Here is a 16,393-nt window from a genome sequence, read left to right as displayed (position 1 = left end):
CCTGAGGGTTCAGCTTTGTGCCCTGTGTTTTAGTTGCTGATAGTGGATCTATATTTGTCTTGGGGTTATCTTTGTCTCAATCCCCCTCTCTCTCTTTCTCTCTCTCTCTCTCTCTATATATATATATATATATATATATATATATATATATATATATATATATATATATATATATATATATACACGCATGTATGGCAGTTCCCACACAGTATTAAGGCTCTGAGCAATAATGAGATACTTACAGTCGTTCATGTTATAGGGTTTGAAACCTTCCACATACATTTGGCCACTGAATGACTGAGGAAATCACTTCAGCAATTCATTGGGCTTGCCAGATTAACCAATGTCATAAAAAAATAATTCAGCAATACCCATCACTGAGCTTTAACACTGCATGCTGGCATCTAATCCATAGACTCTTAAGTTATCTTTACAGATTCCACTATGAGTGGATGAATGAAAATGTGTTGAGTTTCAAATCTCTGAAACAACCTAGTGAAAAATAACTGAAGAAAACATTGCTTTGAGTGTTTATTTATTATTATTATTTTTTGCAGAGGAGCAATCCCCTTGCACCCCCTTACCCTGAACTACATACATTCAACTTCAGTCACACTATAAGAGGGATAGGCGGTACATGGAAATGACACTTGGTTCCTGCAAAATTCCCTGATAGTGCTTTTCATCAAAAATGCTGGCATTGTCAGAAAATTGTGTTTTGGGGAGTTGAGGATCAAGGGATTAGCATTTATTGGACAGTGGTGTAATATCATCTGCTTTTCATTTAGCTACCTGACATATACTATGTTATGAATTAATGTGTAACACCAGACACCTGGCCAAAATGTGATAAAGACCATTAAAAAGATTATTTATCTGTAGTATAAGCCAAGCTTAAGTTACTGACAGGCTGTATAAGTTCCCCTTGAATTTTTTAGGAAGTGCTGAAACCTGTAGTTAATGTTTTGATTCATGGACTTGATAGATTTGTACCTGGAGTTAGTTTTTGAGGATTGTTTAATTTTAACTGATCTTTCTAGACAGATGTTTTTTTTTTTTTTATGTCCGATCCACTCATGTTTTATTGTAAGACAAAGTGTGAAAAACATCATCTCACAGTTGCTGTGTTATTAGTTCAAATTGCTGAGCTTTGCTTGTTTGTCATTACTGAGCTTTTTTCATCTTCATTTTATATCTGATCCGAATATCAGTCTCTTTATTATTCTTTGCTGTCATATTAGTAGAATAATGGAAGGAGGTGATCATTGTATATGCATCCTAAGCTGGAGAGGTGATGGGCTGCATCACTGTCTGTGTACCCTAAGCGGTTGGGAGTTGGGTGGATTTGCATCAGTGTTTGGATGACTAAGTGCTTCCTAAGAGTGAAATACAATTGTGACAGGGGGTCCTACATCTGTCATGAAAATTCCTTAGGTGTCAGAATGTCAACTTCAAACTTAAAGAAACCTAGTCCCTCTGGTTCCCTGCCAGGAACTGTCCTTTTAGACATCACATCAGTCTAGATGAAGACAACATCATCCCTCATTTGGCATTATCATTATCCCGTTTTTAATTGGGATGACCTGCTCAGGTACCACATTTGACAGTGTACTTTCCAGCAGGACTCGAGTCTAATTCATTTCACTAGGCAAGGAGTTATCAGATTGCACAGATACTCTTCATCTGGTGTGGAATTATCCTGGGAAAATGCTGGAAGGTCCAAAGTGAATTGCAGATTTCTCCTTGTGTACCATCCAAATGGTTATCTGGAGGCTTTTCTTCAAAATGTTCTCATGTCTACATTTGTTGTGATGATAGATATTGCATGATATTGGCCAAGTTTCCCCTAGTTGTATAAATACCTCCTTTGGTGTCTCTTGAAAAGAGGCAAATAGCTAAGTGGATCTAATCTGGTCAGCTAAGAATGAATAAATAAAAAATAAAAAATGAAATTTGAGGTTGGAGACTGGTATATTGGTTAAGGTGTTTACTTCAAAAATGCAATGTACGGGAATGATTCTCACCTTTGCAGGAAATTGGATAGGCATAAAATGTAATCCAAAGCAAAACATGAGACCAGCAAACTGTGGCAATTACCAATGTTTAATATTAATTTTAATTACTAGAAACACATAGTTACTAAGCCAAAACTGGTCTGTTTTTCTCCTTATTACTAAGCTGAAACCGGTCCGTTTTTCTCCTTATTACTATGTGTTTTAGTAATTAATATTAAACATTGGTAATTGCCACAGTTTGCTGGTCTCATTTTTTTGCTTTGGATTAAGTTTGTTTTGAGACCTTGCAGCTGCCGTACATGCAGAGATTCTGTTCATAATAGACATAAAATGTCCCACAAAGGCAGCTAGCCTTGCATTTACCTATGATATTAATTCTAGGTGTTTACCATGAAATTAGTTTATTCACTATGGGACCATTCACCCTTTTACAGTGTTTCAGCTGATATAAGGTGATTATCACTGCTACTTGTAGATGTCAATACATGTTCAACCTGGTTTCCCACTGAGGGCACTAACTCACTGAACTAATAATGGAAATGTCCTCTTATTCCAGTCAACACCTGGTGTTCTTCAGGGTTAGGACCCCATCAGTTATGCTATATGATACTCAAATGGTCTACTATAGAGATTTACAGACTATCGATAGTGGCTTTTTGATTCATATGATGGACTTGCATTGATAGGTGACAGAGCAGATGGATCAGAATCACTAGTTGCTGCATATTGCAGGCACTTGAAAAATAGTGGTAAGAAAGTGGTGGAAGACAGTTTTCTTGTCAGACGTGTATAATTTGAACACGTGAGTTCTGAGCTTGAAAACAAACAATGATTCCAAACAGGTATTTCTAAAACATTTTACTTTCATTATGTTTTTTTCATGATGTTTTGCTCTCCCATATCACATCCCTCAATGAGAAAGCCTGTGCCTCACAGGAACTACTTAGGTATATTACCTCTGAGATTACTACTCTTTAAAGCATGGTAAATACTCCCAAGATATCTCTGTAAAGGACATGGTTTCTATTACTCCACATTCTCCATCTTCTGTCTTAAGCATTGCAGTTATGGTCCATGTGTTTCAAATGGCCGCTCTGCAAGAATTTTCATCCTGAAGATTCTTAGCTTGCAATTAGATTATTCCACAAAGCAAACAGGAGTCTCATGTCAGAAAACAACTTTGGCCAGTGAGATTTCTGTTGCATTGAGTCTCTCATCTGCACATGTTTGAATGGTGCACAGGGTGTGTAGTCTATCTCCTCTCATTGTTTGTATGTGCTATATGTTTTTCTCAATAAGAAGATGCTACATGCATCCTTGCATATTGCATTGCCAAGATAAGGCAGCCCCTGCTTGTACCCACAGAATGTTGCAATGCATCCAGCATGAGTAAACTTGACTTGTACTGCACAGAGTTAGGATATTTTACATTTGGTAAGATCGTGTGTCCAACATCCAGTGTGTTAGATCCAAGTAGTAGGAGGCTGGTTAATAACAGTCTCAAAGGAGTGGGTTCAGTCATTTTCCAATGTATTCTGCATGAGGGCAGGGAGTGTCTCTCTTTATTAATAAGGCTTTGGAAACTCCAACCATCAAAAACAATGACTGTTCAGGACATGCTGGAATATGGTCAGCCTATTTCTAAGCTCCCTTCTGTAGACAGGTAATAGATTAGTCAATATATGCAAACATGTACTCTTACGTAATATCTCATGATCTCCATGACCAATGACAGTCTGGTTTCCTGTCAAAACAAAGTACTGACACTATCCACATACAAGTGGCTAATGACTTGCAAATGCGGTGAGATCAGTGTATGTATTCTATGTTCATTGTCCTAGACCTCTTAGTAGCATTCGGTACTGTGGCCCATTTGATCCTCACCACATTCCTCAAGTTTTATTACAACCTAATTGTCACCATTCCTGACTGGTTTGCTTTCTGTCACTTTTAGCTCAAACTGTAGGTGCTTTTCGTACTTAATTCTTCTGTTTTGTTTCTCCTTAGAATGCAGGAAACCCAGGCTTCTATTTTGCTGATTCTTCTAATCACTGATTATTTGTTGAGATTTAAGGCTCTGATAATGTAATGTGGAGAGGTATTTATTATTAATCAGATGCTTGTCACGGTGTAAAATTAGCTAAAGCTGAACCCATGAAAAACAACCATGATGGTACTTCCTCTCCTTTCTCCTCCTAACATACTGGGGAAAGAGACTGAAATTTATGCAGTGCTGGATTGAGGGCTTCATAAGTTTGCAGCTGAACATTATAAAACGCTTATTTGTTTAGTATGAAAGTAACATAGGATTTCAGAGTAAACTTTGGGTAGAAGGCCTAGATATGTGGGCTTGTAGCTACAGCACATCAGAAAATAGGTACCTCTCTCATGGCACATGGGAAGATAAGTGCATGTTCTATATGTTACATTGCTGAAAAAATTGTGAGCTACAGTGTTTGAAATATTTGGTGCCTGGTATTTGGTCCATAAATATGTGTCTTCCATTTATGATATTTTTATTTCTTTTACTGATAACAGATTGGCATTAAAGAATAAACTTTTACATGTTCTCATGACCCTATATTTCTAGTTTGATAATATAGCCCAGGCAGTTCATTCCATTTTCACACTTAGTGATGGTGATCTATGTGGTGGTATCCTTACTACTGAATTAATGTAATATTGTGTACCTCAAGATTATAGAAGAGGGTCTTACATGCCTGCATAGTGTGCAGAACTTGGCAATTGAGGTTCATATGAAGTCATATTATTATTGTCCTGTGATGTGTATTCTGATGGACCTGCACTGGATTCTGTCTACTGCTAGTCAAAGTTTTAAGATTCTCTCCACTTAACTGTCATGCATGCCCTATACAACTTGATCCTGCCTTTATAAAGAAACTGCTGGTGATCTGTAACACAGTACAGTACTTCAGCTCATAGGTTCATAGGTATCTGTGACATAAAGACCTTAATCATTATGCCAATCCAGCAGCATCCTCAGATGAATAGGCAGCTAGCTGCACCAAGGACCCATCTAGTGGCATCTGCTTGGGTACCTTTTGTTTATTTTGTACAATCCTTTAGAATTCCAGCTGTGTGCAAATCTGTGTGCTCCTTCAGAAGGGCATTTAAGTACCATCTGTACAGGAGATAGTCCATGCAGTGTACAGGGATCTGGCCAAATCCTTTGACATTATTCATCATGCTGGAATTATAAGTAAACTTAAAGGCTTAAATGAAGATCCTTATAGTGAGAGACAAAAGTCAAACTTGATGATAGATTAGAACTCACAGAGTTAAAGTAGCAGGTGTTATTTCAGAAAAGAAAAGGTTGACTAGAGGCTTTCTTCACGGTTTAAAAGTGGGAACCTTTTTGTTTGGCATCTACTTCTCAAACTTCCAAACCAGTAATCCAGACATAAATCACTGAGGAGTGTAAACAAGATGTTTTTGTTCACTTACCATGTATTGCTGTGTTACTAGAGCAAAGGTGAAATCCTAATACAAATCAGTGGTGTAGCACACATAGGCTTAAAATGGGGTGATACAGAAGGCAGACATCTTGGTACCTTCATAGGCAACTTCCCATCCTTTGACTAGTACACAGCAATTCTAGCAAGGAAATCCAACTAAATAAATCCTAATTAAATATTAAACATATTACATCTGTGTCAGGTTATTCCATTTTGCTCTGTCCAGATTGCACTAGTTATAGAACATAATGTGCCTTTCTCTATGTACTCATCAAACTACATTGCACAGCTAGAAAGACTCCATAGGTTCCTATCTTAAAAGATCATTAGATTAAACACCCATATCTACCAAAACAATCTAGAAGCTCTTTCCCTATATTCTCACTATTATAGATTCCTACAAGGTGATTCATGTATCACATTCTGAGCTGTTAAGCAACCACTAAGCCCTCCTTCATCTCTTGTGCCTCCAGAAAGCAAACAGCTTCATAAACACTCCATCAACAGATAAATTATACATGCTAGAGTTATAAATGTATTACTCAGCAGTTCTTGGGGCTGACTTGCTTTTCCTTACTCCATGCAGGAGGTGTCCTATGAGAATAGGAACAGGTGGGTAGTTATGGTCTGTGGACTGACTCTGCCTTGTAAACACAGTAAACCTATGAGTTTGCAAATGTTTTCCGAGGCATAATTCGCATTTTACTTTTAGAACTGTTTTATTTATTTTAATTGTTCCTTCTACTTTGAACTGTTACAATCCTGCAGTTTTATAATTTACCTGTTACTTTATTTTTGCAAAATGCTTAGGACCAGGTATCATAATACTCTAACAGATAATCAGTATAAATACATACATGGACATGTACACCATGCTGATTCCCCTAAAGATTGTGTGTAATTAAAGTATGTTAATACCATTGCCAAAAATCCAAATCAAATATTTGACTATAGTACACAGTCAACATCAGTCATACAGAATTGATATTGTTTCAAGTAAACTGGGAAATATTTCAGTCAAATGGTAACAGATGAAGCAGGAAATCATGGCAATTAAGGTATCAGAAGCTTACATAGGGGTACATCTTAGTTTTATGACACATGGAAAGATAGGTATCTCCCCCACGGCACATTGGAAGATGGGTACCTCTTTCATGTGTTATAATTCTAAAATAACTGAGATGTACTGCTGGATACATTTGTACCCAAAGAAGATGTTAAATTTCTCTTACAAAATCCATCTGTAATATATTTTAAAAGCTGGTAATTCAAAATGATACTGCTTTGAGTACATGCATACACACACTTGTGTGTGTGTGTGTGTGTGTGTGTGTGTGTGTGTGTGTGTGTATATATATATATATATATATATATATATATGTGTATATATATATATATATATATATATATCTATATATATATATATATATATATATATATATATGTATATGTATATATATATATATATATATACACATATATATATATATATATATATATATATATATATATATATATATATATATATATATATATATATATATATATGTGAGTCTGCTTCAAAACATTGAAATTTCATAATGTTGAAATTCAAAACATTGAGACCAAAACTTCAAAATCCCAAAACACTGAAAACCCAAAACAATGAAAACTCAGAACATTGAAAGTGTGCTTCATGACATTGAAAACTACAGTGCACATGTAAATAGTATCCCCTTCACTTATAACAGCACCTAACTAACAAACAGACTTTCTACAACGTTTCTGGTGGGGGAAATCCCCCCTGCACTCCCACACCTCTCTGTAAATTAAATATACTAACTCCAACATTGCACTACAGTGGAAAAAAGTTAATTTCCAACCTCACTGTATTACGATCACCATACACTGAGGTTAGCAAATTAACTTTTTTCCACTATAATGCAGTCTTGGAGTTGGTATATTTAATTTACGGAGGGTGGGGGGAAGAGCCCCCCACATGGGGGGGTGCAGTGGGGATTGGCCCCTGCAAAAATGTAGTAGAAAGTTTGTTTGTTAGTTAGGCATTGTTATTGGTGGAGGGGATCTTATTTACATGTGCAATGTAGTTTTCAATGTTATGAAGCTAAGTTTCAATGTTCTGAAGTTTCATTGTTTTGGGTTTTCAGTGTTTTGAATTTTCGATGTTATGGACTCAATTTTATGAATTTCAGCATTATGCGATTTCAGTGTTTTGAAGTAGACCCATATGTACATATATTGTTTACTATTGTTTGTGCGAACGACATTCTGTCAGCTGCAATGTGCCGAAAAACAGAATGTCAAATGCACAAACAGTTTTGCACCAGATATTCGACTCCACTTATGCGAATGCTCACCTGCATTCACATAAGTGTAAATCGACTATCTGCATGGAGATCATGGTACAGTGGGGGGGTGGAAATTCATCCACATCCCCACTGTAGTTCGATCTTGGAGTTAGCATATATAAGTAGGGGGGTGTGGGGGGCACAGCCCCCCTGCAAAAATGTGATAACTATATAGGACTTTGATTTACATCAGATCCTATACGGCTATGATGTGGTGGTTTCGACAACAATGTCGAGTCAAATGTGTCGAGCATTTGGTTCGACATTGTAAATGTTAGTTTTTTTTACTTTCGGTATTACCATTCGTTTATTTGAACGGAAAATGTTTTTCCGTTTGAATAAACAATAGTATACCTACACACACATATATATATATATGTATATATATATATATATATATATATATATATATATATATATATATATATATATATATATATATATATATATATATATATATATATATATATATATATATCTGTGTATATGCTTGCATTCATACCATGCAACAGCCTTCAAACTAACAGCACTGAATTGCTTTACAAGGACTTTACAGTTTTCAATATGCAGTAATATTTGATACAGTCCCACCCCATTCATGTGAATAATAAGAAGCTGGTAGTTTTAGCTTGTTGAGTCGAAAAAAATGAAACTCAGTTGATAACCATTCTGTGCAAATCATCGCTGAAGTATCCTTATCTCACGTTACTTCCTTAAATTGTAACATAATATTGAGCAGAAGCCAAAATTCAAAATCATAGGTGGTAGATCCTTGATTAGCTGTTTAGTATTAACATGTAAGGCATTTGCTCTATTTTAAAGACATCTACATAATTCTGAAATTGTAGTAAAACTGACTTTGGAAATTACTGTAACTGTTTTTGGCACTTTCAACAGGTCCACAAAGTCAAACCCTTTTCTTTTTTTCTTTTGAATTATATTTCTCTACAGTGGAGTACAACAAAAACACAGAAATGTTAGTGTAAAATATACTGTCCCTCATTCTCTAACTGTGGATTTAGATACCTGAGTGACATCAACAGTTAATAAGAGCATATATGTGATGTAAACCATGCAGTGTATATACAATACGCACATCTCTTTTGCTAAAAATTGTATCTGTTTTCAACATTAACCAGGGCCTTGTGAATTATGAAAAAAAATACAGAAATACTAGTGAACAAAATGCTGTCTGATTCTGTAACCATGGATTTGTATGCCTGAATGACATACGCAGTAAATGTGTATGCAAATGCTATTAACCATGCAGTCTATGTACGTCTATGTACAACATATGAACATCCCTTTTACTAACTGTTTAGTCTTTCTTTCAGAAGTAAACAGTACCTTGTGACCAAAATATTTCATATACTGATGACCATACAGATAGATGTACCCATTGTTTAAAAATAAATCTCATAAACATCTATACCTTTCAACACATAATACCATAAACAGCAAACCAAACCAGTTTTATTCATGCAACTTGCAGATAGGACATTATTCTTAGCTTTTTTATGTACCTTTTACTTATTCACTAGCTGTATGGGAATGTATGGAACCATATGATTCAGCTTTGCTCCAGATGTCTGCAGTAAGTGACAATGTTCTTGGTCTGTGCATAACAACTGTATTACACTTCCATTAAAGGACGGCCAGGGCTTCTTTAACAAATATATAACCGTCAGCTGTTTCATAACTTCAGATTCCATTGTTTACTTTATCTGTCCCATTGGTGTTGAAGGAATATTGCATGATATCTACCAATCGGAATGAAGAACAAATACTGCACAACACCAGTTATACATATCTCTCAGTCACATGAAACCATCATTTCTGCATTTTCACTGATTCATTTTTATGGAATTAAACTGAGCTGAAAATGCTGTTCTCTGAATACAAGCACTCAAGCTGTAACACAGAATTATTTCTTCTGTGAAACAAATCTCTTTACTCCCCTTCCTCTGCAGTCAAATCAACACTGACAGCTTTTCTTAAACAATTGTTAAAAAAAGGGAAGTGACAGGAAAGTACTTTGAGTGATGTAAATGTGCTATGCTAACAGCAGATTTTATATTTAATTTGCATTTAAACAGGACTATATTAGATAATTTTCACATTAGGTAGTGTGGCCCAGGCAGAACACATTTCATTTGGTACTAAATTGTTTTCTGAGAAAAACGTAACAGCACAATAGCATATCCATCCAAGATGTTGAAGAGTTTGCATTACATTACTTAAAATGTTAAAATAATTAAAGCAATTGCACAGTAATCTGATTAAATATCTATTGTTATTTCATGACAGCCAAATGTAGCTCACTGAAAATATGAGTATTTATAACAAGCTATGATAATACTGCTTCATGTAAGTAACTTCTTAATAAGGTAAACTATTATATTAGCATGCCTCTCTAATATTATCACATTTTATTTTACCTGTATGCAGGCAGAAGTATCTACATTGGGGAATATAACAAATGTGTTTTCATGTATGGAATTGCAATGTGTACTGTATTGTAGGATTGTATGATACATTGTTGATCAACATTAAAAGTGTAGGCTGAAAGATCTTTTCTGCCCAAATGATATGACATCAGTGACCATTTAAGCATAAGCACCATGTATGAAACTTTAGCCACAGGGTCAAAACCTAACATTACTAATGCATACCTGAAAAAAATCTTGCCATGTTAGTAGCCTGAATTTTCATTTTCCCAAACCTAAGATACACACACACACACACACACACACATATATATATATATATATATATATATATATATATATATATATATATATATATATATATATATATATATATATATATATATATATATATATATATATATATATATATACATATGCATACAGGACTTCAGCTCAGATAATACAGATTGCTATGTTTCAGTACTGCTCTGCCTTCCTGTACAGAAATACATTTTATAAACTCAACTCATGTCAGCAACTGCTAATGACACAGACAGTGTGCTTTTGAACTGCACAAGACCATGTTAAAGCAACTTTTTTCTCCTGCAGATGTGCTTGTTTGTTCTGTGAATGATGTAACTGCTAGGCTTATTTTACAATTCTGCCTAGTGTGCCAGCCTTTGAGTGAATGAATGGAACAGGAACACACACTTGTGCAATACTCTGAATGATGTCGGGGTGGGGGTGTAGGGAAGCTGATTCAATGAACTGTTATTACTAGAACTGCATGTATAAAGATAAAACCACTACATGGAATGTTTTAATCAACTTGTAGGGTATTTTAAGAGAAATGCCTTCAAGGTAAAAAAAAAAAACTCTCACATAGCAGACAAGGAAGAAATATGTAATAGGTTGAAACATTTTTTTTTTTGCATCCAAGTTTATTTCTTGCAGCTGTTAATTGCAACTATAAATATTTTCCATTGCCTTGATATGATGATTGGTTGCACAGTTTGTGTCTTTGTTTTATCTGTAAATTGATACATAATCGCTGTGATGAAATATTATATACTTATGAGATTATTATTTGAGTTGTTTGCAATATGAACATTTTGCTTTAGCACTGATTTTGTTTTGGATTGTTAGGTCTTCTAAGCATTTTTCAACTCTTCTCTTCTTATCTTGTTTACAAGGCAAGCAGACCATTCATAAGATCCATGGATTTATCAAAATCTAGCTACTTTCTGTGCATATTCAAGTGATTTACAAGTTTGAAAAACACTGCAGCTGTCTGCTTTTGGAGAACTGCTTTACTGATTACATATGAGTCCTCATAATACGATATAAAACGTATGAGCTTTAAGAGAGAATCCTGAAAAAATTAAAAGTTGCATTCCTGCTTCCATAGGCTGTGTGTATGAAGTATGCAGACATGCATGTTAGCTTCATCCATGCAAGTTGCAGGTAATCTGATGCAAGTAATGCCTAGCATAACTGACAGTTTGTTTTGTAAAATGCAAAGACATACAAAGCAGAAGTGTATAAGGATTATGGTGCACACTAGTGACATTCCATAGCTACAGCATGATATGAGCTCAAAGCTTCATCTTTAGTTTCAGCCTCTCATGTAACTGACAGGCCTCACATATAGAATACCTTTCTTTTCTTTGCACAAGGCCTTTACCTCTTCCATGTGCATATTGTATGCCAGCAGCACTTTTACTGTAAATATGCATTTTATTATGATCTTCCTAACCATGTCCAGCCTTTTACCAAACCAGACAGAAGTAAACATTTTTTTGTTTGTTTTTTGGAAAAATGTTTATTTTTTACCTCTTTTTTGCACTTTTGAATCATCTTAGTTTTAATGATAGTTCTTCTTTCAAAGCTCTTATTTTGGTATACTTGTTGGACCTCTCACATCATAGTTTCATTTTCTGCCAATCCCCTTTTTTTCATTTTCTTATAGAAATATATCTTCAAGAATTAGCAGACAATCTAAAAGAGGTCTTATCAACTGCCTGAACGCATAGTGGCATCTCTACCTGTGTTTTTCTGCAGCTGACATCTCTTATTATATGCAGACCATCATCTTCTTTTTGCTTTGTTTATTTCCTCCTGCAAATTGCCTGGCTAGCTTTAGAAATTCAGAAATCATACCATCCCAAGTATGACTGTCAGTACTGCCCATGACATCATATCCATAGAATCTTGTGGCAGAGTGCTTTATTTTATATGCCATCACTTTAAATGTCAGGTTTCACAGCCCAGTTCACTTTTTCACATTACTTCGGTCTCTACTCATGGACTCCGTAAGGTTTCTAACCTTTGCTGGAATGTGTATTCTGCTCTACAAATACATCAGCTAGAACCATGGTGATGCCTTCTTTAATACAAAATCCAAAATGGTGGCATATCGAGTTGGATGTCACTAAGTGTCCTGAAAAAGGAAACCATTTAATGCTATTGATCACAGTCTTCTGAGTCCAATTCTAAGAGCAGATCTCATCCAGTCAAGGTTTCAGTTTCAGTACCTGTTCAGTAATATTATTGACAGAAACACACACACACACACACACACACACACACACACACACACACACACACACACACACACATATATATATATATATATATATATATATATATATATGCATAAACACTAGACAGACAGCTATGATATAGATAGATGTATATCTCTCTATTTAGTGTGCATGTATGTATGTATGTGTGCACATATGTGTGTGTGTGTGTGTGTGTGTGTGTGTGTGTGTGTGTGTGTGTGTGTGTGTCTGTAAGTGCACACATTTCCATGTGTGTTTATGTCTATGGTATCACTTACACATTGTATACCATTCTGATTTAACATTGCTAAGTCTGACTTGGTGTAAAATTTTGTTTCTCATTGATCTTAAATTGACTTTCAGGGTTAACAAATGTGTTAAGCTGGCAGCATTACAGTAGATGGGCTGCTTAGTTCATTTCTGATTAGGCCACGTTATTTCCTTACATATTAAAGGTTACTGTGTTTCAGAAGCAGAACACATTGCTGATTTTTATATGGACATTTTTTTTTATTTACATTTGTTTACTGGGGTACACTAAGCAGTAAAATTGCAAAATAAATCTCCAAAAAAGTTAAAAATCACTAAGACACAAGATGACACAGAAAATCTATTTGAAATGGTCAGTACTATATTTATTCTGTCAGGTAAATATGTTGGGATAGAGGTTTCTAAAAAAATCTCAGATTCTCATGCCACCACCTGTTTTCCCTTGTAGTTTTTGTACCTTAATCTTTAGTTGTCGCTGTCTCTATTTGTTATCTGTTCTGCCTACCTGACTGTCAGTTTAGTATTGGAGCTGGGACTTCAAAGGACTCCAGGGCCATACAGATATTGCTGTGATGTTAGTCTATCAGCATTTTCAGCTCCACATAGTGACACCTAGGTAAATGGCATTCAGTAAGCAAACAGCTACATCTCCTCTTATTGCTTTTGTCATTCTTTTTCACCTCCGTGGTGGAGCACAACTCGGGGGGCCCTATGAAACAAACCCTGACCATTTTCACAGTGCCTAATCCTTCTTTTGGCCTCCGTGTCAGTCTTAATACCATGATATTTTGAGAATATAAATTATCCATGATCATAAGGACTCTTACAAAATTCTCAACTGAAACAGATCAAAAAAAGAAAACATTTTTATGTATAAAATTTAAAGACCTGGGCATTTTGAATTTGGAAGCAATAAAAAGATATCCTGACAGTAGGGGTTAATTTACAAAACATTACCAAATATTGAGAATAGCTACTTCCTTCACATCAAAAAGTCTAGGCACTTTTTATTTGACAGTAAGAAATTCAGCAATTCACAACATGTTTTAAATCTATTGCTTCTTATTCACAAATTTCCATCAGCTGTATGTACAAAAAACCCCAAAACAAATGAAGAGCTAAGTAACTATGTATCTACATGTTCTAGTATTAAGTAACTATGTATCTACATGTTCTAGTATTAAGCATTTTACTAGCAAATACTGCTTAAACCTGGAAAAGGGCGATTACACATTTATGAAAGAAATCCAGGCAGTGGGATGTGAAGCTAAAGTGCATTCCTGACATGATTGTAAAACAGTATTTGAATGCATCTCTTAAAGCTTGGATACAGTCTGCTCTAAAGACCATGCCAGTCTTCATTCAAGTCATGTGTGTAATAAAATATTATCTTTGGATAGTACTGTATTCATTGCCAGTAGTACGCTTCGAACAGAGCCTGCACTGAGTATAGGACATAGCACAGCTTATTAATCAAAACAGGTCAAACCACTTCACGTCAGAGAGGACAAGCAACTCAGAAATCAAACCTATCTTAAGTTATGTAACCATGAAGCAATTAATTGAAATATGAAAAAAATGCTCACTCGCTGCAAAATGATGATTCAGGCGACATGAAACTGCTGCTTGGTATAATTTCTCTCAAATGCATATGTAAGTATGCTTTTCCATATGACTAGAGATTTTCTTATGATTAGTTTTCAATGCATCTGTGCATGTACCCTGACATGCATGTACCATTCTGCATTCTCTTTAAATCAAAATCTGTTAGCTGTGGTAATTCAAAATTAATTTTCTAGCAGTACTTCTTAACCAGTGCTAGTTATGCATATTTTAACATGTCAGCTAAATCCCCCTTCCTCTGTCCTCTGCAACATATCATCTCTCCATCTGCAAAAATATTTACTGTATTTCAGCTGTGAAAAGTACATGTGTAATAGCAAGAATAGAAAGCATTAGCAGTTAGCAAATCACTTCTTTTACAATACCATTAATATCTGCTGTGTCGATGGCTGCACATCCCTAGTCGAAATCTTCTACTTTGAATGCTACTCACAGAGAACCCAGCAGACTAATTTTCAGATCCTTACCTTTTGGAGAGGATAGAATCCCCACTGTCAAGTTTCTCAAAATCCACACTGATTAGGTATTCCACTATTTGGGAAGAACGGAAGAAGCATTTAATGACAGCAAAACAAACATATGGCTCCCCTCAGTCAGGCGACATGAGACATTAACAATGCCACGGAATTGTTCTCCTAAGGAGTGGAGTTTGCAGGAGGCTGAGCTGTGTATGTGTATGTGTGTGTGTGTGTTTGCGTGTGTCTGTGCTGGGAGGGGGGACTCCACCATTGCCGCTCATAATGCAGGCTCTGAACTGAGGCTCAGCTGCCTTGTGCTGACACTGAAGAGCCAGATGAGATCAGCAGTGGGCTGGGTTTGTACAAGCAGCTTTCAGAGCTGAGAAGGCAGCAGTGCATTTCTGATGGGAGGGAGACCTACAGAGTACTATGAGCTGAACAGATTGCAAGGCATCAGTTTACTTGAAAAAAGTGCACAATCACTTTTCTTTTCCTCTATACATGAATGCAGGCGTCTGCATAATGCTCCTATAACTTCATAAATCATTACAAAAAATATTTGTTAAAAAGATTGTTATTTACAGAAGCACTCATGTTTTCTTTGCATTATTATGAACGGAAGGTTAAACTCTGAGTTAGCAAAACAGACACCTGCAAAGTCTTTTGGTAATCTTAACCTTGCACATCCCAGAATATCTGAGCACCAAGCAAATTATACAATACTATTCCTGACAAGTAAACACACAAAAAGCTCTTTGCTCTATTGTGCAAGAGGTACATAAAACTTTAAGGCAATAAAACACACCTGCTAAAACTTAGATAACATTAACCCTTACACGTCTCAGAGGATTTGAGCCCCAAGCAACCTCCATCATACTGGGCCTTGGAAACAAGCAAAGAGTTGTTTTTTATTCCTGTTACTGAAGTTGCAATCATTATAACTCTTCTTATGTCTCAGGTTATACAAGACATTGGTCAGCAAAGTTGTTCTCTTTTTTCATATTTTTGTTTTGAGTAACATAAATTACTCTGTTCCAACATTCAGTTTGGCTTACAACTATTCCTTGTATTTCCCATTGCTTTGCAATATCTTTCAGTAATACCTGAATGCATTCTCTTTCAAAGTGTAATATTTTTTATCCCTGAAAATATAACAGAGTACTTAATTGCTGCCTGTATTAAGAAGTAAGACACTTTTGAGTACCATAAT

At 35.6% G+C, this 16,393-nt stretch overlaps 1 long non-coding RNA gene across 1 annotated transcript in view; it reads right to left on the bottom strand.

The window, feature by feature from the left end:
• Positions 1-15,523, bottom strand: part of LOC122805482 — a 1,542,547-nt gene extending 1,527,024 nt beyond the window's left edge. The window contains exon 1 of the long non-coding RNA XR_006365371.1: positions 15,193-15,523. This is a non-coding gene — a long non-coding RNA (uncharacterized LOC122805482). The remainder of the gene's footprint in view (positions 1-15,192) is intronic.
• Positions 15,524-16,393: the final 870 nt, after the last annotated feature.

Source organism: Protopterus annectens, chromosome 6.part1 (assembly GCF_019279795.1).
Source record: "Protopterus annectens isolate FY-2018-M chromosome 6.part1, PAN1.0, whole genome shotgun sequence".
Lineage (NCBI taxonomy): Eukaryota > Metazoa > Chordata > Ceratodontiformes > Protopteridae > Protopterus > Protopterus annectens.
The sequence above is the reverse complement of the archived record's forward strand: the minus strand, read 5'-3'. Positions and strand labels throughout refer to the sequence as shown.